The sequence below is a fragment of the Pteropus medius genome, unplaced genomic scaffold, assembly GCF_902729225.1.
Source record: "Pteropus medius unplaced genomic scaffold, Ma_sr-lr_union100, whole genome shotgun sequence".
Taxonomy (NCBI): domain Eukaryota; kingdom Metazoa; phylum Chordata; class Mammalia; order Chiroptera; family Pteropodidae; genus Pteropus; species Pteropus medius.
In genome coordinates this window covers 6887070-6908982 of record NW_024342647.1, presented here as the reverse complement: position 1 = coordinate 6908982, position 21913 = coordinate 6887070, and the positions used below count along the sequence as shown (strand labels likewise).

General features: G+C 52.6%; 1 protein-coding gene across 1 annotated transcript in view; it reads left to right on the top strand.

The window, feature by feature from the left end:
• The window catches only part of RGS3 (regulator of G protein signaling 3), a 115682-nt gene that overhangs the window by 78611 nt on the left and 15158 nt on the right, over positions 1–21913 (top strand).

Below are 21913 nucleotides of genomic sequence, written 5' to 3'. Positions count from 1 at the left end.
AGGAGAAGGCATGGGGTGCTAGAATCATGGAAGTGAAACCGATTAGGAGACTAAAGACCAGAGGGGAGATGGGATCATCAAATGTTCCCCAGTGAATTCAGAGTTGAGAATCTTCCCCTTAATCCCTTTCCCTCTGTTCAGCCTCCCCCTTCAGGCCTCATCGCTGTCCCTGGGACTACTGTATACCAAACTGTGAATCTCCCTGTTCCTTCTTCTGTCCCTTTAGTCACCTCTCTAAAAGGTAGCCAAGATGACTTTTCCTAAAGAGCAAACCTGGTCACTTTCTCACTACGGAATGTTTGTTGAATGACTGTATGAGTGAACAAATAATTTCAAGGTGTCTATTGTATGTCAGACACCGTGCTAAGTACTGGTGATACAGTATGCATTAGTCAGGAATCTGCCAGTTGCAAGTAACATGAACCCAACTGAAATTAGCTTCAGCCAGGAAATGGAATTTATGGGATTAGGGAGGGCAGCCTTCAGGCATAGCTGGGTTCAGGGCCTTGAGCAATATCACCAAGAACTTGCCTCACTTCCTCCATCTCTTGGTTCTACCTGCTTATGGGTTGGCTCACTCTCTTAGTGATGGCAGTATAGCTGCCAGAAGTACCAAGATTATGGCTTCTGATTTGATGGCCTGAGCTTAGGCCCAACCATCCAAGTAGGGGGTGGACTTGGGGGCGTGTGTGGGTGAACTGCATCTAGCAGCCAAGGTTACAGCACTGTCCTCCACGTACCTGAGTCAGTTACTCTTTGCCGAACACTTCCCAGGAACTCGAGTAATCAAGACACAGCCTGTCCCTAGAGCTGGCATGAGCATAGTACGTTGAGGATTGTTCCCAAAGCCTGAAATCTCAGGCCAGCATGTGGATGATTGGACTGGAGCCAAAAAGGGAGATGGTCATGGCTCTTGGCCATCTTGTGCTGCTACAGCTGCCCAAGGTCAAGCTGAGGCTACCGAGGTGACTGCGATGTGTGCCCCAGACTGGAGCAGAATCTAGCCAGCAATAGCTCTCGGGGTCAGCTCTCCAGGGAAACATTTGGTCTCCTGGCTTTCACTGCATGTGGGCTTCTCCTTGCTATGGCTGGGAGATACAGTTCCCATGAGCAGGCTGGGAATGTCCTTGCTGCCCGAAGTTGCCAAGGAGGAGGCAGATGGCAAGCGGAGAGATTTTTCTAGAACATGAGTCAGGGGCAGAGCGTACAGGTTAAGAGCATCGGCATTGGAGCTATGCTGCCCATTTGCCATTTCTTTTGTTGTGTAATCTTCCTGTACCTTGGTTTTCCCACCTGTAAGATGGGGAGATGATAATAGCCTGTTGCTCAGTAACTTCATGATTATTAGCTATTACTACACGCCAGGTACCATGTTGGGCCCTCATCTGTTAGACCCTTGACAGATACCATCGCATTTAACTTTACCGTTTAATCTTAAGATAAATTCTGTCCTTTCACAGATGATAGCCACAACAACGACAGCACAACAACGATGATCTTATTCATGAGCACTTACTGTGTGCCAGGCACTCCACGCACACCACCTCGGTTAGTCCCCACATGGCCCAGTGGGGCCCCATTGTCATAGCCCCATTGTACAGACATGGTAACTGAGACTCAGAGCTATCAAAGTGACCTGCCCAAGATAACTCACACTCAGATTTTGTGGACTCCAAAGCCTGTGCTCTTTCTAAATACCACTGACTGAAACTATTTCTTTAGTGAGAGAGCTCAGAGATATCTGGGACTGACCATTGAAGGGGAGGAGTGGGACTCAGGCATCCCTGTGTGGTCTCATTTTAGAGATACACCTCTGAGGCTGAGAAGCGGGAAGGGACTTGCCCTGGGATCTGCACACTGCAAGCCAGATCTCTTTGTGAGTTTGAACCTGAAGATACCTGCTCTGTCCCTCCCCACCTCACCACTTGCAGCGTGTGCCCCAACACCAAGGGAAGTGCCACCAGGAAGAGCTAGGTGTATGCCCGTAGCAAGCAGTGGGAGACTGTGTCCCCTGCCCTGGTGTTAGGGTGATAGAGGCCAGACAGTCCCTGCTTGCAGCGTCAATGCCAGCATCAGCCATGCTCACTTTCCAAGTCAGATACCAGGGGCAGGCTGCTTCCCTGTCGGTCTGTGTCCATAGTTCTGAGCACAGCCTCTAGCACACAGTAGGGATCCAGTGGCTATTAAAATAATGAATCAATGTTTCTTGATGGACTCTGGTGGGAGGGCCTTTCAGCATGGAGCCTGTAGACCCCCAAATTAGGGCTATGAGACCCAGTGAGTAAAAGCCCAGAACTTCCTAAGTAGGTTAGCAGATTCAAAGCATGGGCTGGGTGGGAGCATAGATAATTCCCCAATTTCACAGGGAAGCTCAGGGTCATCACCCTTTTCTATAGCAGGTTGGGGCAGGGGCCGGTCTCTGTAGAAGCTGGGGCTGGTGTGTCCCGGCTCAGGCTTCCATTACCCTAGACAGCCAAGCGCAGGCCTGGCCTTTTCATTGTCCAGGGGTAATGAAAACCTGAGCAGCTACTGGTGGGGTCTGGGGGTAGTCTTAGTCCATCATATGCTCTGGCATTCCTAGGACCACACCTCTCCTTGGCTTGCGCTGTTTCTGCCATGGCAACATCCTCCTCCTCCCCAGCTCGGAACAAAATCACAGTGGACTTTGGATCAGGAGCCAGGATAGGGAAGTTCATGAAAGCCTTGGCAGGTACCTTCTTTCTTCGAGGAGGGCATTGACAAAGCTCGGCCTCCCCCAGGTGCTGTCTGTAGGGGGAAGGTGGGTGGGTTTCATCTGTGCAGGGTTCGTGGTGGAATCTTGGGAACACAAACCTGGGTGTACCAGGCTTAATGCAGTGGGGGCAGTAAAGGAAGATGGTGGAAACCCTGCTTTGGCACAGGCTGCAGCAGAGCGGCCCGTCTGGGGTGTCTGTGTTACTTCCTGCTGCTGCCATGAATCCCTAGAGCCTCGTCTGAGCCTTGGGTTCTTCCTGGGGGAGCTGTACCCCAAGACATGAGATGTACACACACTGGATCCCTGCTGACCATCCCTGGTCCCAGCTCTGGAAGCTGCTGCCAGCCAGCCAGCTTCTCAGTATAGCTGAGGGGCTCGTCTGTTCCATAGGCTGCCTTTGCAGTAGTGCAGGGCAGAGTGGAAGGTGGATTTGGCTTGATGATCTGAAGCTATGCACTTGCTAGTGTGTGACCTTGAGCAGGTTTCCTAATATCTCTATGCTCTGTTTACTCATCTATAAAATGGGGACATTAGACATCATATCTGGTCAGGTTATGAAGACTTAATGAGTTAATAACCAGGAAGTGCTTTGAGCAGAGCTGATACACAGTAAGTGTCAAAGAAGTATTTGGTAAATAAAATGTGTAGATCAGTAAATGGGGCCCAGGCCCTGGGGGCCCAGGTGCCGATCCCTGTGGCCTATGGGGCATTTAGATCTTGCTGCTCCCTAGATCCCAATTTCTCCTATACTGAACAGCATCTTCACTTATGTAGGTCTGAGAAGCATTCGGACATGATGTAAGGAGCGTGGGGCTCGGAGATTGCAGTCTCTGGTCCCAGCCCTGCCACTCAGTTGCTGTTTCTTTGGAAAAGTCACTTTCGCTCTCTGGACTGCAGTTTCACTGGCTGTAAATGGAGAATAAGAGTGAAAGATCTCCCAGGATCCTCTGGCTTAGAGAGCCTGGTTGTCAGTGACTACCACATCCTGCCCCAGGCTGTGCACTGCAAGGGCCCAGGCTCCTCTGATTTGTGTCTAGAACTATGGGGAGGCAGAAGGCAGTGGCTGCCTGGGGTCTCCCACTAGATGCTCTCCCAGCCTGGCTGGAACCTGTGCCTGAGAGCATTGGCTGCTCTGCCCTTTCCTGATGAACCTTGTGGACTAGAGCATTGATGAATGCATTCTGGATCTGCTTTGGACCCAGCGCCCTGTTCTGGCAGAGCTGCTCTGCCCATCGTGGCACAATGTCTAATTATGGACTCATTAATCTGACTGCATGGGTGATGTCTATCTCCCTCACTGGATGCTCAGCCTTGTGAGTTCAGGACCCAGTCCCCAGGGCCCAGCACAGAGCCTGGCACATAATTAGTGCTCTGGAACTCCCCTCTATTCAGGCTCTCTACCCTAAGTCTTATTCTAAGCACCAGAAATTTCATCTTGGAACCCATCAGCCCCACTGAGAATTAGACATTCCTGTTGGAACTGGCCATCTCTTGAGACTCGCTTTCTTAGTTTCCCAGGACAAGGGTGGGCCCTGCTTCCCAGGAGCCTTTAGGATGACAGCCTTCCAATCTGGAAACTTCCGGCAAGAACTGCCCTGGCTCTGCCTCCAGGGACAAGACAAAGCACTGATTAGAGTTTGTAACTGCCTGACTTGATAAGGGCTGTTCTGAGGCAACTCTGATTAAGGATTTTTACTTATATCAGCACGCATGCGTATGCTTCTATGTGTGAGGAAGACAGGAATAGAGTCAGCCAGATAGGGGCCAGGAGACAGGCAGAGACTGACATTTGGAGACATTGAGACTAGTAATAGAGAGGGTAGGGGCCGGAGGGACAGCACTTCAGTCCAGGGTGGCCAAGATCAGGTGGGGTGGGAAAGAGGATGGGGCTCTCCCTGCCAACATCTCAGGGTACCTGCCACTCCAGTAGTAAGCATATTCAGGTTGGAGCTGGCTATGGGATGGGCACCCCCCTGAGCCCCCTGAGCCCCAGGCTCAGCCCAAGGTGTGTTGGTTGACATCAGGCAACCAATTACAGTGGCCATAGCCATGGCACCAAACAGCCCTGTACTGATAAAGCGGCTTCCTGCAGTGGTGGGGCAGCGCGGTGGCTAGGAGTGGGGACCCTGAGGTTGGACCGAGTGCTCTTCAGTCCTGGCTCCACAGCCAACTACTTGTGTGACTGTGGGCAACCTTCTCTGCCATCCTCTACCTCAAGTTCTTCATCTATAAATAAAGGAATAATAGTCCCTGCTTGACGTGGTGCTCGTGGGGATTAAATGAATTAATGAAGGCCAAGCTCTCAGAATAGTGCATGGTATGGGATCACTGAATCCTCTGTTAATCCCACGGGTGGGCAGGTCAAGGGTTGTCAGTCCCAATTTACAGTTGAGGAAACCAAGGGTCAGAGTGAGCAGGGACTTGCTCAGTGAACCCAGCCAGCTAGTGCTGCAGCTAGAGCTAGAATTGGGGACCCTCGCCTCCCAATCCCGTGCTCTTTTCTCTGCCTCCCCATGGTCCCTCTGTTCGAGATGTCTCCTTGACTTGTGGCCCTCACTCTTGGGCTGTTGTAATGTGCCATCAGAGGAAGCCCCAAGCTCTGTCTATCTCCGATCCCCCAGAGTTTGGTGCACACAAAAGCGCTAAATAAAAGCGTGTGTCCGGCTGCACTGGCTGGGGCTGCTGGGAGGTGACTTGAAGCAGCCACTCCCCCCCCCTCGGGCAGTGGCATGCTCAGAGTCAGCCTGTGTTGGCTGCAGGACCCTGAGTTGAATTGCAGCCACCCACTGAGATGAGAGCAGCTTGGGCGTGGGGGTGTGGTGGGGGAAGCCTCAGTGATTGGCTCTGTCCTGCCAGAGCGGTGGCCAGTGGCTTTGTGTTGCCCCCGCAGGGGGAGCCCTTAGGATGTGAGTGGGGTGCAGCCGGCTTGGGATCCCAGTGCCAGAGAGTGCCGCTGCGAGTGATGGATGCCTCTGCCTCTAGAGCCGCACTTCAGGGGCCAGCCTGGGTCCTGAGGAGGGGCGTCAGGGGAGCCAGAGCCCACGAGCGTGAAGGTATAACCCAGGAGCTGGCCAGGCCCCTCGAAGGCTGAAGGACCAGCTGGCTGAGGACTCTTTCTCAAGACATCTCAGACTCCTTGGATGAAAGTGGCTTGGGAAATCACAGAGTTTTCTATTTGATGGAAGAAAGAAATTCAGCCTCTCTCCAGAGTGGCAGCCGCCGCTGGCTGGACAGGGTGTGTGTTTGGGAAGGGCGCTGGAGGAGGAGGAGGAAGAGGAGGAAGAGGAGGAGGGCAAGGAGGAAGAGGAGGAGGGACGGGTGATGCAAGGGTTTTGAAAATGCTACCTAGATGTGGGAGGTGGAACCTGGTCATTTGGTTCTGCTTTTCCCAGCAGGTATCGCTCCCCTGGGGAACTTGGGTAAGTCCATAAATAGCTCTGCTGACACAAAGGAGCTCTGTCTGGGAAGGCAGCCGCTTGACACGGCCGCCAGGAGCTGCCACCAACACGGCTACCCGCCCGCCCGCCGGTCCGCCTGCAGGAGGAGCTGGGCAGAGACCCGGGCGGGCGGGCTGGCAGAAGCGGCAGCCCCGAGTCGCCTGGCTCCCTGCCGGAGTGTGCTGGGTAGGTGCCTCCCAAGACAGGGTGTGTGTTTGGTGGCGGGCAGTGGGGGTTCTGGGTCCAGCCACCATGCCCCTGTTTTATTGTTTCTTCCCAGGGCAGCCACTGATGGCATGTTTAACCCAACTGTGTGTTCTGCTCTGAGATAGGGGTGTGTGTGTGTGTGTGTGTGTGTGTGTGTGTGTGTGTGTGTGTGTGTGTGTGAGGGCCATGCTTCCACTGTGTATTGCCTTCCACTTTCAGGCTGGTCAGCCAGCATTTCCTTCTGGGAGAAAGGAATGTTTAGTGACTAGGAGTGGGGACACTGCCTGGGGAGGGAGCGCTCCGCTTGTGGTGTTGGTGATCGTGTAAGGGATGCTGACTGCACACCAGGCACCACGGATGGCTGCTCTTGCCTAGTTCCATGTCAGGGGAGGAGGTGGGTCTCAGGGGCTTGTCCCTGGGGAGTGTTGCCTCTGATCCCTGAGACTTGCTAAAATGTCCACTGGAAGCACAGCAGGGATGCGCTGTCTCCCGAGCCCTTTGGGAAAGGTGTCGCACCTGCTTCCCAGGCTCCAGTTGAGACCCGTAAGGAAGAAGGTAATGGTTAGGGACCTGCTCACCCCACAGTGCCACTGTAAACAGGCAGAGGCCAATTCTTTTCTCAACTTGGAGGCCCTGTGTTTCTACTCTTGTCCTGAGGTGTCCAGGAAGAGTCCTTGTACCTGGGACCTCAGGGCTGAGGAAGAGCCTCGGTCCAGAGAGGGGAGGAGCATGTCCAGGTTCACACAGCAAGTCTATGTCCACATCTACCTCCTGGAACAGTGAGGACAGGATATGTGGGTGCCATTACCCCAACCTGAGCTATGTAATTCAGCTGTGAATCTGGCTCTCCTGGCTTGAGATGCCTAGCTCAGTACGGGGCCATTAGGCTCCCCACTGAAAACTTTCCACATCCTGCTGCCCTCAGGCCCTATGGCTGGGGGCTATCAGGTTCTGTTCTCAAGATAGTTTGAGTGGGTGTATCTCCTGGAAGGAAGGAGCTGCAGTGCCTGCCCCACCAATGCCCGCAGGATCCCAGCCAGGGCACTGCGGCCATAGTCAAAGTTTCCACCAGGGCCCTGGGAGTCCTCCATGCCCAGCCAAGGGCTACCTCCCCTCTTGCCCAGCCCTAGCACATGGCATGGCTTAGCCCAGGGCGGACCCTTCAGGGAGCCAAGCTCTACAGCAGGGCTCGCTCCAGGCCCAGCCTGGCATCTGAAGCAGCAGGAAAATGGTGAAGATGGAGGCGGCTGAGGCGAGCACCCTGTTGGGAAGTCTCTAGGGCTTTGATGGGGCTTCTGATTATGAGTACCTGGTATCAAGGAAACCACCCCACTCCCAGCTTTCTTACTTTTGCACATGTTTCTGCTCTGTGGAAAGCTCTTCTCTTCTCTCCTCTCTAGGTCTTAATCCCACCCAGACTGTCACAGCTGGGGCGATTACTCCAGTTGCAATGTCTGTCCATTGGTGGTGGCCCCCACACGGTGGTTGCTTCATGTCCTATTTATGTGGGATCTGGGGCTCAGGACATGGGAGGAAAGGGCTAGGATAGATTTTACTTGGGGATAAGCACTGATGTCCAAATCAGCTCTCTACCCATCTCCTACCTCTGCCTGGCAGAAAGTGGGCATGACTAACTTGAGGGCCTGGCAAGGAATCCCTTTGGAGCAGCCACTCTCCTGCCCTGGGAGCAGTGGCAGTGGCATGCTCAGAGTCAGCCTGTGTTGGCTGCAGGGCCCTGAGTTGAATTGCAGCCACCCACTGGGATGAGAGCAGCTCGGGCGTGGGGATGTGGTGGGGAAGCCTCAGTGATTGACTCTGCTGACACATGTCAGTGTTGCTTCCACAGGACCAAGGGGTTGGAGGATGGAATTGACAGGAAGTGAAGGAGGGAGACTCTTGGCTTCAGCTTGGATGAGGCCACAGAGAGAGCCCTCCCAGGGTTCATGCTGGGCTGGGATGGTGTTCACACTGTGGCCTGGGCCATGGAGGGTGGAAGGGGCAGCCCTGGCTGATCTGAATGCAATGCTCATGGTCCTTTGCACAGACTGCAGTGGCTTGGAGCACAGTTTGGGCCTCCTTCAGATGGTGCCAACCAAGGAGGTGGATCTGGGGGTGGCCAGTGGTCTCTCTGGCTCCCCCAGAAGAGGCACAGCTGAGGATAGGAGTGCCCATGCCCAGCTGGATTTCTGGAAATCCTTAGAACTTTTTCTAGTTGATCTCCAAGGCCCTGGAGATGGCTGAGTCTGTTTGCCTCTGGACATGGTAGGGGACTGAGGCAGGGGAGCAAGGACTTGCTTGAAACTTCGAGCTTGCTTGTAACTATATGCGACTCAGCAGCACAGTGCGGATAAGACCCAGGTCTCTGGCTCCCCAGCTCAGGTCTCTCCCTGTCACAGCAACTGGATGACTCAGAGTACCTGGCTTTCGTCTTGGTTCTCCTTTTTTCTTTGGACTCCCCGGTGACACGTTCCTTTCTAGGATCTCTGAGCTTACTGGCAAGAGCCCGGCTCTCCTCTGAAAAGGCAGCGTGTGCAGTAGAGAAAGCCTTTGGCCAATAGGCTGGAGACTGAGGCACGTTCTAGTCCCTGCCCCCTGGAGGATCTCAGGCAAATACGTTTTTTTTCCCCTCTGGTTCAATTTCCCCTTTGGAGCAACCAGGGACTGGACAGCTATTGCCGAGCCCCTTCCAGCCATCGGTTTCTTTGATTCTCTGCAGACCGTTTCCTCTTCCTGGGTTCCGAGAATCATTGGTCAAGGCCAAGGTCTGGCTCAGCAGGGAAGCAGCCTTCAACCTGTTACACAGGCACTTCTCATGCAAGCTGGAGCTGGGGCTGAGGCTGGGATGTTTGTTGTTGTTTGTGGAGCCAGGCTGTTTCCAAGATGTCATTGCTCAGGGAAAGCCATCATTCCTCCCAGGGATAAACAAGGCTGCTTAGGGCTCAGCCCGCCCAGCCCAGAGAGGCTGGAGCCACTCACAGCAGGCCAGCCAGGCTCAACCCCAGGGAGCCGCCAACTTCCCTTGTACAACCAGCTGCACCGAAGCATCAAGATCGGGTTGGCGGTGGGGCAGGATTGGGGAGAGGGGTGCTGGGGCCATGAACCACTTGTGAGATCAAAGCTTCCAGGCATGGAGGAGAGGTGAAGGGGTCCCAGGTTACCCTCTTCCTCTGGCAATGGACCTGGGTCATCACTCCAGATATGTGGATAGCTGCCAGGTGTGTTCTCTGCTCCAGATGGCCAGGGTTCTCCCCTCACCCTGCCTGCCATGGGCTGGCCTGCTTGCACCTGGCACTGTGGCTCAGGCTGCAGCTGGAGAACTGTCAGTGGCTCCCAACATAGAAAGGCGGCAGGGTTGCAGTAAGTAATTTGGAACTGGGCATGCTTTCCTCCATGTAGGTAGGGCCCTCCGTGGTATCCTCCTTACCTCTTGGTAGGGCTAGCCTCGGGCTAAGTGTAGAACTCGGGCACTTGGGGGAGAGAGGCAGAGAAGAGCTGAGCAGAGCCTCTGGGAGCCAAATGGCTGGCTGTAACCTTGAGAAAAGGCTGGAGGCAGCCAGGGGGACAGACCATAGGGGGGAAGGTGGCATGGTCCTGCCACTCCACACCTCAAGGGTTGGAACTGATGTCCGTCTGGGATATGAAAAACTTCACTGCTCTGACCTCAGTTAATGAAGTTCCTAGTTGATCCAAAGAGCTTCTCTGTACTTGTCCCTCTCTGTCTGCCTCCCTCCCTCACTTCCTTCCTTCCACATGTGTTTAATATCTACTGTGTAGCATGCATTGGCGAGTACTGGAGGTATAGACATAAAAGACCCAATATTTAATCTAGTGCCCGGACAGGCATGTAATGGATAGTAACAACACAGCTTTGATGGGGAGGCTTGGGGAAGGAGCTGTGGGAACCCTGGGGAAGCTTTGAATCCAACTTGAGAGCCTCGGTGAAGCTTCCTGTAGGAGATGAGGCTCTATCTGGTTGCATAGATACTTGTCCATCGAAGGAGCAGGTCACCATCCTGGTCTGTCCACCCCTCTGAGGTGTACATATGATTCCTGCCTGGCCATAGAAATCACCTGTGTGTATCCAGCCACATGTAATGTCTTATCCCGGGGAGGCTGTATGATGTGTTGCATGTAAATGCGTGGGCTCTGGGTTTGAGGCAGACTCTCCCACCTCACAGTTGCATGCCCTTGGCCAAGACACTGAACATCTCCATGCCTCCACTTCCTCAGGCAATGGCCCAAGCCCATCGGGGTTACACGAGATGATGCGTATACCTGGAATGCTTCGTGCACACTGACATGGCATCGTGCTAGCAGCGAGAGTGCACTAGCACCTTACTTAATGGTGGCTGTTATTGAATGAGATGGTGTGGGTGAAGTGAGGCTCTTGGCACGGGGTCTGGCACAGAGTGGGCATTCAGTACACGGGAGGTGGTGCAGCAGCTTTCAGTAGAGGGGTAGTCAGTTGGAATGTGCGTCAGAGACATGTACAAATGAAAGGGGCTCACGGAGGAAGGAGCGACCGCCTCAACCCAGGGGGCAGGGGAGACACTGGAATGAAGGCTTTTGTCCGTTTTTAAAATAAACCTGTAAGTTGAAGTATAACTAATGTACATACAGAAAGATGAGAAGAATATAGCCTATGAATTTTCACAAAGTGGGCACACCCTCCAGGTCAAGAAATAGAACCTTCTAGGACCCCAAGAAACCCCTTCTTGTGTCCCCTTTCAGTCACTACTGCCTCAGGGGTAACTCCTTTCCCGACTTCTCTCATTGATTAGCGTTGCCTGTTTTTGAACTTTGTACACATGGAACCATTGATATGTGCTCTTCGATGCTGACTTCTTTCAATCAGCATTCCAGTGGCAAGATTCGTTCATGTTATTATATGAAGTTTTATTTTATTCATCCTCCTGCCTGTATAGTATTTCATTGTGTGGATATACCACAGTTTATCCATTCTACTATTGATGGATATTTGAGTTGTTGCCAGTTGGAGGTTATAATGAATAGTGCTGCCATGAATATTCTTGCACGTGTCTTTTGATGCACTAGATATACTTTTCTGTTGGGTAAATACCTAAGTTTGCAATTGCTGAGTCATAAAATTGTGTATAATTAGCTTTAGTAGATACCATCATATAATTTTCCAAAGTGTGCCACCAGTACACCCTCCTGTTGCTCCACAGTCCTTACCAACATTACCGATATTAGATATGGTGATATCTAATTGTGGTTTTCATTTTCATTTCCTCGATGACTAATGAGGTCCAGTGCCTTTTTATATGTTGATTGGCCATTTGGATAAGCTTTTTAGGGCTGTTCAAGTCTTTCTCCCAGTTTTTTATTGGATCGTCTGCTCTTTTTCTTATTGATTTGTGGGAGCTTAAAAATATTCTGGATAGCGTTCGTTGGATACACACTTCAAATATCTCCTCTCACTCTGTGGCTTTTATTCTCACTCTGTGGCTTTTATTCTCACTCTTTTAAAGGTATCTTTTGAAGAAAGTCTTAATATAATGAAGTGGAACTTGTCAGTCATGTTCTTTATAGAGAATGCTTTTTGAATCCTGTTTCTTTGCCTATTACAAAGTTACGGATATATTCTCTGTTATCTTCTAAAAACGTAATTGTTTATTTTTCATATTTAGATCTAAAATCCACTTGAAATAGATTCTCATGCGTGGTGTGATATAGAAGTCGACACTCCTTTTCTATGAGTGGATATCCAGTTTATTTAAAAGGTCATTCGTTCTCACTTTCGGGCACTATCATCTTTGCCAGCAGTCAAGGGCAATACATGTGTATGTGAACTGAGTTTTGAAGGATGAATATTAGTTTACCAGATAGACAAGGGTGGGCAGGGTGTTCTAGGTAGGAAGTACAGTAAGCACAGGTTTAGAGGTGCCTGAGAGTAGAGTGTGTTTGGGGAAATACAAATATAGATGACCTTTGAACAACATGGGGGTTAGGGGCGCTGACCCTTTGCACAGTTGAAAATCCATGTATAACTTTTGACTCCACCAAAACTTAACTGCTAATAGCCTCCTGTTGACTGGAAATCTTACCAATAATGCAAAGTCAATAACACATATTTTGTATGTTATATATATTATATACTGTATTCTTACAGTAAAGTAAGCTGGAGAAAAGAAAATGTTATTAAGAAAATCATAAGGCAGAGAAAATACATTTATAGTATTTATTGAAAAAAAATTGCATATGAATGGACCTGCACAGTTAAAACCCATGTTGTGCGGGGCAACTGCAGTTCAGACTGGCTGGAGGGGAGAGATGAGAATCGGTATGGCAGAGAGGTCGGTCAGCAGGGGCAGAACAGGCAGCATAAGGAGCTGGGACTCTCTCAGAGGGATGGAGGGGTTTTAAGCAGAAGAGGAGTATAGTCATGTTCGTGTGAGGGACATGAGAGAAAGTCCCATGACAGAAGGATGATGGGAGGATGAGTTTGGAGCAGACTGTGAACCCAGCCAAATCTAGCCTCTACATCACCCCTCAGCAGAGACAGAGCGTGTCTGCTTCAGAGCGGCAGTGGTACAGGCAGTCGCGTGCCTAGGGCCACGGAGAATGACCTTCGGCTACAGGGTTGCCCCTGAGTCCACTGGCCAGATGTCCACTCCAGTGTCCTCAAGAGGAAGAGCCTCCTTTCCCCCTCAAGTGCCCCAAAGGAGGAGATATTTAGGAACTGGGGCAGACAGACAAGGCCAGGGGGTCTCTGGAGATGAGGTGCTTTCTGCTTTCCTGCCATCGATGCACACACAAGAAGAGCTGGCCACACCTTGGGCCCTATGATCTGACTCCTCCGGGCTGGCTAAGATTCAGAACTGGACAAACTCCCTCTGGAAGAGTGTGGCCCAGAGAGGACAGTAACTTGACCCAGGCCACATCGTAAGCCAGCCTGACCTGGCCTAGGGGAAGCCGAGTCCCTCCAGGGCCTTTGGTAGAGGCCTTGGTTTCTTCCCCAAAAAGTGCAGATAATGGTGCTTCCGCCCTCAGACTGTTGTAAGGGTCAGAGTGAGTCAGGTGCCCTCTCCCAGAGTGGGATGCAGGGGAGGATGCTGATGATGTTGATGATGATGATAAGAGTGATAATTATGATTGCAGAAATCGTGACTGTTTATTGAGCGCCTACTGTGTACCAGGCCCCTTTATGTGGATTGTCTCCCAACCACACTGTGATGTGGATACTTGATACTTGTATCACCACTTTACAGATAAGGAAAAAGCCTTGATGAGGTTAAGCAGCCTGGCCAAAAGCACTGAGTTAGGAGGTGGCAGAGCCAGGATTGGAACCCAGATTTGTCTGTCTCCAGACCCCAGTTTTTCACCAGCAATAGGTTCTCCTCCCCCACTCCGGCTCTGAAGGCGCTCCCTGTTCTCTGAGCTGTTGCTCCGAGTTGAGCCGTGGATTTCGGTGCCCACCATGAGGGAGAGTCAGGCAGTGCAGAGGAAGGGCACAGTGGGCTGAGCGCGCGTGCACCAGGCCCTGCCTCCTGCCCCACCGTAGCCCTATGAGGCTAGCATCACATTGATTCAGCCACACAGTTAAGAGTCAGCCCCAGGCCTGCCTGATTCCACATCCTGGGCTCATGACCGCAGTGCTGTCTGTGCCCTTCCCTGGGGTCCTCCTAGCTTGGCAGAGCTTTTTTTGTGTGACCAACCTAGTCTAGATATCACAGAGAGGCCACACATTTCTAGCTCTGCCAGTAAAGTGGTCCTGGGAGGGAGAGAATTTGGGAGGGTCATCAGGTGTATGGAGTTTTTTACCACCCCTTCCCCATCCAGGTGAGTTGGACATCTGCCCCCCCTCAATCTCTACCAATTTGGGGTAAGAGCAGGACCCCTGCATCTGGTACTGCTCACCATGCCTAGCATAGTGCCTGGCCCAGGTGTGTGCTTGGTAAAGTCTTTGGAAGGAAGAGAGGGAGGGAGGGCAAGAGGAAAAGCAGTGAGGGGGCAGGAAAGGAGATCATGGGGTAGTAGAAAGAGCAGAGCTTTGGAGCCAGGCAGACCATGGTTTTAATTCTGATGCCTCTACTTACTCCTTTTTGATCTCGCACAAGTCATTTAACCTCTCTGAGCCCCGGTTTTCTTATTTGCAAAATGGGCCATTGATATGGACCTCACGAAGCTGCTGGAAGTGAGAGAGTATATCTAAAGCAACTGTCACAGTACCTGGTGTCTAGTAGATGCTCAGTTAATGGTCTCTCTTTCCCTCTTCCCCTATCTTTTTCGCCATTTCCCCACCACCACCTCTAGCTCCATCTTCCCTATCTTTACAGCACCAAGTTCACGCGGCTTTAAGGGCAAAGTCCGAATTCCTTAATATATCCATGCTTCTGCTCCATGGAACCACCTACGCGTCTTTGAATGTTCCATGCTATCTCAGGCTTCAGCCTGGATATCTTCCCTCATCCCTTTCCCCATTACCTCCTCCAAGAGCCATCGCGGTCTTTCCTGCTGCCTCTGTGCTTCCATAGCCCCCTAGGGCGGTGGTGGGTGGGTGGGTGGGAGATGCCTTGGCCCTTGACCTGGTTCTACCTAGTGCCTTCAGTGAAGGGAATGTGTCTTGCCACTGTTTGGCTCCATTGCCCGCACAGGCCCTGCCTCATGACTGGGGCTCGGTAGGCATTTGCTGAGTAACTCTAGGGGTGGGGGTGAGTAAGCCAGAGACTCAATCCCAATGAGCCGAAGCAGGTCCTGCCCAGGGCCATGAGAGCAGGGCAGGCCAGGCATTGGCAGGAGAGCAGAGCCCTCTAGCCAGGGCATCCCAGGGATCATTTAGCTGGGCTCCAAGGGATGAGCAGGAAATGGGCTTGAGGAGGTAGGGATAATAGGTAAATTTTCTCTCAAGCGGAAAAAGAGGGTACCAGGTGGGAAGGCATATGGTAGAGCCTGCAGGTGAACTAGTTCCTGAGCAGAGAGCCCAGGGCGGGGCAGGTGCTCTCCTTCTGACAGAGGCGTCAGTCACCACAGGGACAGGAAGAGGCTGGGGGAAACCCCTGCTTTCAGCTTTCATGCCTTTCAGATGAGAAGAGAGCTGGAGGTATGGAGGGGGTCTCCGGGGCTGTGCGGTGGGGGGCAGGGACTATGAGTCGAGCCCCAGCACCCCTCTCCCACCCTCGATGCAGTGAAGCAGTGGATGAGTCCCTGGAGAAAAAGGGGCTTGGCGAGGTGGTGACAGAGCTTAGTTCTGGAAACCCAGTACTTGGGAGCTGCCTCCGCCTGCCCAGTGAGAGACTGGGCATCTGGGAGGGTGTTGGGCATCTGGGAGGGTGCTGGGCATCTCAGCAGGCTCCAAAAGCCAGGCCTGGGGGTATGTCCTTCTGGCTCAGCCACATGGTAGTGCCAAGAGTAGGGAAGGCTTCTAAGAGGAGTTTCCTCTCTTCTCTTGCCTCAGGGCTTCCTCTTCCCTGCGTGTTGGCTTTGCCCTGAGAGTTTCTCAACTGGCTGAGCTGCTTCTCCTCTGAGCCTCAGTGTTGCTTTCTGCTGAATGAGTATTCTCCTTGCTGTGGAGTGTCATGCTCCCGAGCCCCTGAGAGACCCTTGAGTTTTTGTGCTATCCTTTCGGGACAGAGAATTTTCGGTCTGCAGTCCAGTTCCTTCTTCTTCTCGCTCGGCCTGCAGTTGGCCCTCTGTTTCTAGGGAGCACGAATGCGTAGCTGACTCCAGCAGGCTTGCCAGCTCCCCATCCTGGGACAAGGGCTGCTGAGGTCATGCCTCTTCTCATGGGCTTCCCGTTACAGAGGGAGCAGTGTCCCACGCTAGGTTCTGGTCTGGATTCTGTCCAGATACTGTAGTGTGACCTTGGGCATGTCACTTACCTTCTCTGGGCCTTACCTCATCCGTTAACTGGGGCTGCTCCCCAGAATTATCTGGGGAGTCAGAAAAAAATCAACACGCCTGGGCCTTACTCTTAGGGAATCTCATCCAGTAGGTCTGGAACAGGGCCCAAGTAGAGATATTTTTTAAATGCTTCACAGGTGTTTCTACAATGTTCCTCTCTGCTGAGAACCAATAGTCTGGATCAGTCTTTTCTAACTTTAATGTGTAAATTAATCACCTGGGATCTTGGTAAAACGCAGATTCTGATCCAAGAAGTGTGGGTTGAGGCCTACAATTCTGTATTTCATATGAACTCCCGGTGCTTCTGCTGCTGGCTCATGGGCCACACTTTAAATAGAAAGAGTCTAGATGGTCCTTTGAAGTCCATCGGATTGCCCATCCATCCATTCATCTATCCACCCATCCATCCATTTATTCATTCATCAAACGCTTAAGATGGGGAGTGGTGAGAGATGAGCCTACAGGGAGGACAGAGCCCGGAGTCTCTCAGGGCGATAGAATTTGTACTTTATCTGGATGGCACTGGGGAGCTGTGTCAGATTTTAAACAGAAGAGTGACAGGGTCAGATTTGCACATAGATGTCTCCCCTGGCACCGTGCAGAGAGATTTAGATGGCTGCTGGGAGGTCGGCATGAATCCCGGTGGGAGATGATGGTTGTCTGGAGGGAGGTGGTGGTAGTGAAGATGGAGAGAGTGGAAAAATTATTATTTTTTTAAAAATAATCTTTATTTTTTAGAGCAGTTTCAGGGATTGAGAGGAAAGTACAGAGAGTTCCCGTATGCTCCTTGGCCCCACACATGCATAACCTCTTTCAGTGGAATGATTCTTAAGCTTTTACGAGGGACGATTGGGAGGATTTGGTGATTGGCCAGCAGGGGAGAAGGGAAGGGAAAGGGAAGGAGAATGATACTCAGGTCCTCGGCTTGGGCAGCTGGTGGTGGCATCATTGATACAGAGACTCTGAGAGGAGGAAAGGCCTTCGCGGAAGACCACACGTTCAGTTTGGGCACGTTGAGTTGGGGGCAGCGACGGGATATCCAGAGGGAGGTCTCCATCTCTGTGGCTGGTTAGCACCCTATCCGTTCCACCAGGTGCTAACCTTCCTGGCTCAGGGCTTTTGCGTCCGCTGTTTCCTCCCGGCCCAGTGAGCGGATTTCGGCCTGGGTGTCGTTCCTCGGGGTGGCCTTTGCCACACGCCCCTTTCTTCTCTCTCACAGTACCTGATGGTTTTCCTTCATGTGATGATCACAGTTCGTGTGCATTACACGTTCCTGTGGGCGACAGCTTGGTTCATGTCAGCCCTTCCTCTCCAGCCCGTAAGCTCTCCAGGGCAGGGATTGTCTTACTCATTCCTCTGTGTGTGCACCTTGCCTAGAACACTGTTTGGGAGCAGCACTGTCCCACGAGAGCTTGACGAATACCTGCTGATGGGACTGGTCTCAGGCGGCAGGTCCGGGCTGGCAGCGAGGACTGGGTGTTGTCAGAGGGCAGATGGTGCAGCTGGTGATTGTAGCCTGGGGAGTGGACGGGTGCCTGAGAAAGCATGCAGGACTGAAACGACAGGGGATGGGTTCCAATGAACAGGCAGTGACGGAGTGGAGAAGGGGTCATCGGATCGCTCAGAAGAAATCCAGGGAGAGCGATGTCAAAGCTAAGATACACTGTGGTGGTCGTGGCTGCCATTTTATGGAGAGCTTCGTGTGCCAGCGTGGTGACGACTGGGTGTACGTCAGCCCAGTCACTCCTACCACAATACTGTGAGGAGCTATACTAATCCCGTGTTATGGCTGAGGAAACTGAGGCCCAGAGGGGTTACGCCTGAGGTCACCCAGCCAGTAAGTGTGAAGTCAGGATGAGTACCCAGAGCTGGCAGCCTGACGCAGGGTGCGGCTCCAGCCTCTGGATGTCAAGAAGCCAGGCCGAAGGAGCTTTGTCAACACTAAGATGGGGGTGCCTAGGGTCAGCTGAGCAGCTGAGGTTCCTGGAAGCCAGCATTGAGCCAAGGACGTAGAAACCAGACCCAGAGCATGCCAAACTTGAAGGAGCAACCCATCTCAAAGTCAAGCCGAGAGGCCAAATGCTGGGCTGGAATCCTAATAGCCCCTTCCTTTCTCCAAGGATTTCCAGTTCACAGAGCACTTTTCTGTCCTTTCTCAGACTTAATCCCCTTAGCTCTCTGGGACAGCGGTCAGGAGGCCTCCTCACCCCATTTTATGGCAGGGAAAACCAGAAGCGCTGGCCTGGGAAATGATGGAGTGGGGATTCCAGCCCGGGTCTTCTGGCTTAATGTCCAGTGCTCTTTCTGTGAAATCCTAGCTGTGTAAGAGCCACCCTGAGATGGAGGCAAACCCCAGTTCACACCCCCTTCAGGCCTCGTGCAGGAAGTGGTTTTGAGGGCATATACGGAGCCGGGCATGTGTGGTAGATATGATGAATCATCTCAGAGTGAGAGCTGCAGGTTGATTCTGGGGTCAGCTGACTAGGCTCCACATTTAGTAGCTGTGTGACATTGGTTAGGTCACTTCTAGCAGCCCACTGCCACTCTCAACCCCAAAAGCAGGTGGGGGTCTGGGGCTGATGAGACAGAGCTGGTGTGAGTAGGCACTCTGGTGTCATACTTGCCACCCTTCCCCAGCCTGTTCCGAGCCCTGGATTGGATTGGGGAAAGGATTTGATTAGATCCTAAATAGCAGCTCCATTTAGAGGGCCTGGTTCATTTCCTGTGTGCTTCTAGTAGGCGAGACATGGACAGAATTAACCCCGGTCCAGCCAAGCCGAAGAAGTGATGGATGGGACAGACTCTCCGCAGGAGGGGGCAGCCACACCAGTGACTCTAGATCCAAGGCCCTGGGCGAGCAGGCTGGTCTTTCTGGGGTGCCTTGGCTGGATTCTTGTTGCCCCAATCAGTTGCAACGGCTGCCTCCTGGGTATCCCCAGCCACCTGTTCATCAGAGCATTCACCACACTTGTTAAAAACAATTGTCTAAACTCTGCTTTTTTTCTGCTCAGCTGAGGGCAAGGATTATGTCTCACTTGTCCTCGGCTATCCCCCAGGGCCTCACTCAGTGCCTGGAGAATGAATAAACACATGTATGTACGCATGCATGCATGTCCCAGTCCCCCCCCACCCCCCGCTCATACCGTCCCGAGCAGTTGCCATGTAACATGGCTCTGTAAATGTCCTTCCTTTGCTCACAGGACAATTCTATGCCTAGCATCTGTTGTGTGACATAGTCTCATCTTTGTCTCTTCTGTGCTAATTCTCTCACATGCCACCCCTCCAACCAGACTTCTGAGGTTTCCTGCATTTGCTCCACAGGTCCTCCCCTTCCCCCCCGCCCCGCAACGCTCCTACCCCAGTTCTTACAGGGGGAACTCCAGCCTGACCAAACCTGCCTGAGCAGCCTGTCCAGGAGCACAGGACAGAACCAATGAATCCTGGTCCTTGTTTGTTAGCGTCTACTTGTGTGCGATGGGCCCAGGTTTGGTAGTGCTCAGCCTGCTCCCCCTCCCTCTATACCCCTGGGGTCCCCAAACACTTGTGCATAAGGGAGCAGGAGATATGACTTCTAATACTGAATCACCCTCCGATTTCTTAGGTAATTCCCTTAGCCTCTGGGACCTCAGTTTCCCCATCTTGATAATAAGACTAGACTGATAATAGCCACAATTTCATCAAATGCATCTCCTGGGCCAGGCCCTGTGGGGACTCACTCCTGTGAGTCCAGTGTGATATCATGGCTCTGTATCTCCGAGAGGTTGGGAGGCTCAGCCAGAGTTGCCCAGCTGGAAAGTGACACCACAAGGGGCAAAGCCAAATTCTGACTCTGACGTCCGAGCACCAAACGGCTGGGCCCTCTGAGAGCCCTGCAGTCCTTGGCGGTTTCTCAGCTGCCCCAGGCAGGGGCCCTCTGGGGACAGAGGCACTTCCCCTCCCTGCTTTGTTTGGTTTGGCCTCAGTTTAGGGCGAGACTGGCAGAGGCAGGCTGACTTGCATTTCTGGTTTTGGGTCTGTTGCTGCACTTTCCCGAAGGGTGGGCGGGCTCAGACAGGCAGCAGTCACAGTTGGGACAGGCCTGGGCCCCACCCTCACCTCCCAGGAAAGGGGAAATGCATGGGGTCCCCTCTTGGGGCCACTCCGTGCCATGCCCTGAGGGCACCAGTTGCTGTTTCCTTCCGTTGGTCCGTTCAGGTGGGGGTGAGCGAACGCAGGGCACCAGGGAGCTGGCTCAGCAGCTTGTTTTTCTTGATGGAGAACGCTCCCTGGCGGGTGGGGCCAAGGGCAGGGATCTGGGCCGCTCTGGGGACTGAAATCAGAAGTAGGCTTGTGAAGAAGGAAAGAAAGTCCTGCGGCTCAAGGCTCTAACCCCAGCCCCTCTGATGTGTGCCTTTGGGCAGGTCCCTAGGTCACCATCCAGGCTGGGCCAGCCATCTTCCTGTCAGTTCAGTGGAGGGTCTGTCTGTCCTGGGAGCAGCCTGATGAGGTGATGTATAGCCGTTAGTTTCCAGATGAGATTTCTGGATTGGGAGGCCTGGTATCACAGTCGTCAACTTTGATTCTGGGCGTCCGGCCGAGTTTACGTCTAGGGGTCTGTGAGAAAGGTGTGCCACTGTTTGAGGTCCGCGCTCTCAGCATTTCCCTCTAGATCCATTCTTTAAGTCACCACCATCGTCCCATTGAGAGCTTTATACTTTCTGTGGTATGTTCTCCTGGTTGTCACTTGGGCACGTTGGTTGTTGCATTGACTAGGTGGGGACCTTGGGGCGCAGGGGGGTTTCGTGACTGCCTCTGCCTGGTCCTCCCGTGTGAGTCCAGGTTGGCACCTGCCCCTTTATGGGCTCAGCCTCCCCATCTGTGCAATGGGGACTCGAGATGACTGATGTTTCAGAATCTGAGGCTGTGAGGTCCGAGGGCTCCTGGGTGGTGTCATCTCCCAGCTGCAGGTGGGATTTCCAGGGCAGGGAGTCGCATGGGCTGAGTGGGTAGCTGTCTTTGGCTGTGCCTAGTAACCGGGCCCTGGCATCATCCTAGAGTCCTCTGAGGCTTCCCCTTCCTTGCTCAGCCACCCTCTCTGCTGAGGAGGTGGGGACTTTCACTTTCATGCTCCTAGGCGGTGGCTCTTACCCACACTGTGCTTTCACATCCGCTCTGGTGCTCCCAGATGCCAGTGTGACCCATGACACGTGTGTGTGGCACTCTGCAGCTGCCCTGAGCCATGGCTGGCTGCTTACTCCCAGATGTGAGGTCTGGCTGGGGCTTCGCTGGCATAGACTCCTGAGGGCTAAACGGGTTTCTCAGCTTCCGGCCGAGGCTTTTAGTCTCTGGGTAGCTGTGCAGTAGTGGATAAGTCATGGCCCTTTGGCTCGGCTTTCTCATCTGTCAAATGGACATTAAGAGTCTCTACAGCAAGAGCTCTTAACCTATGTTCTGGGGGCATGTGCTCCTGAAATTCTTGGCGTGTGTGTGTGTGTGTGTGTGTGTCTGTGCGTGTGTGTGTGTGTCTGTGTGTGTGTGTGTGTGTATGTATGCACACACATTCTCATGTGTCTGTACAGTTCCTGGGAGTATGTAGTGTCTTTTTCATTAGTTCTAGTTGGTTATGGTCTCTTCATGGACGAAACCTGAGCTCTAAATAGTTCTAGCAACAATAAGTCCTTGACTCTGATGA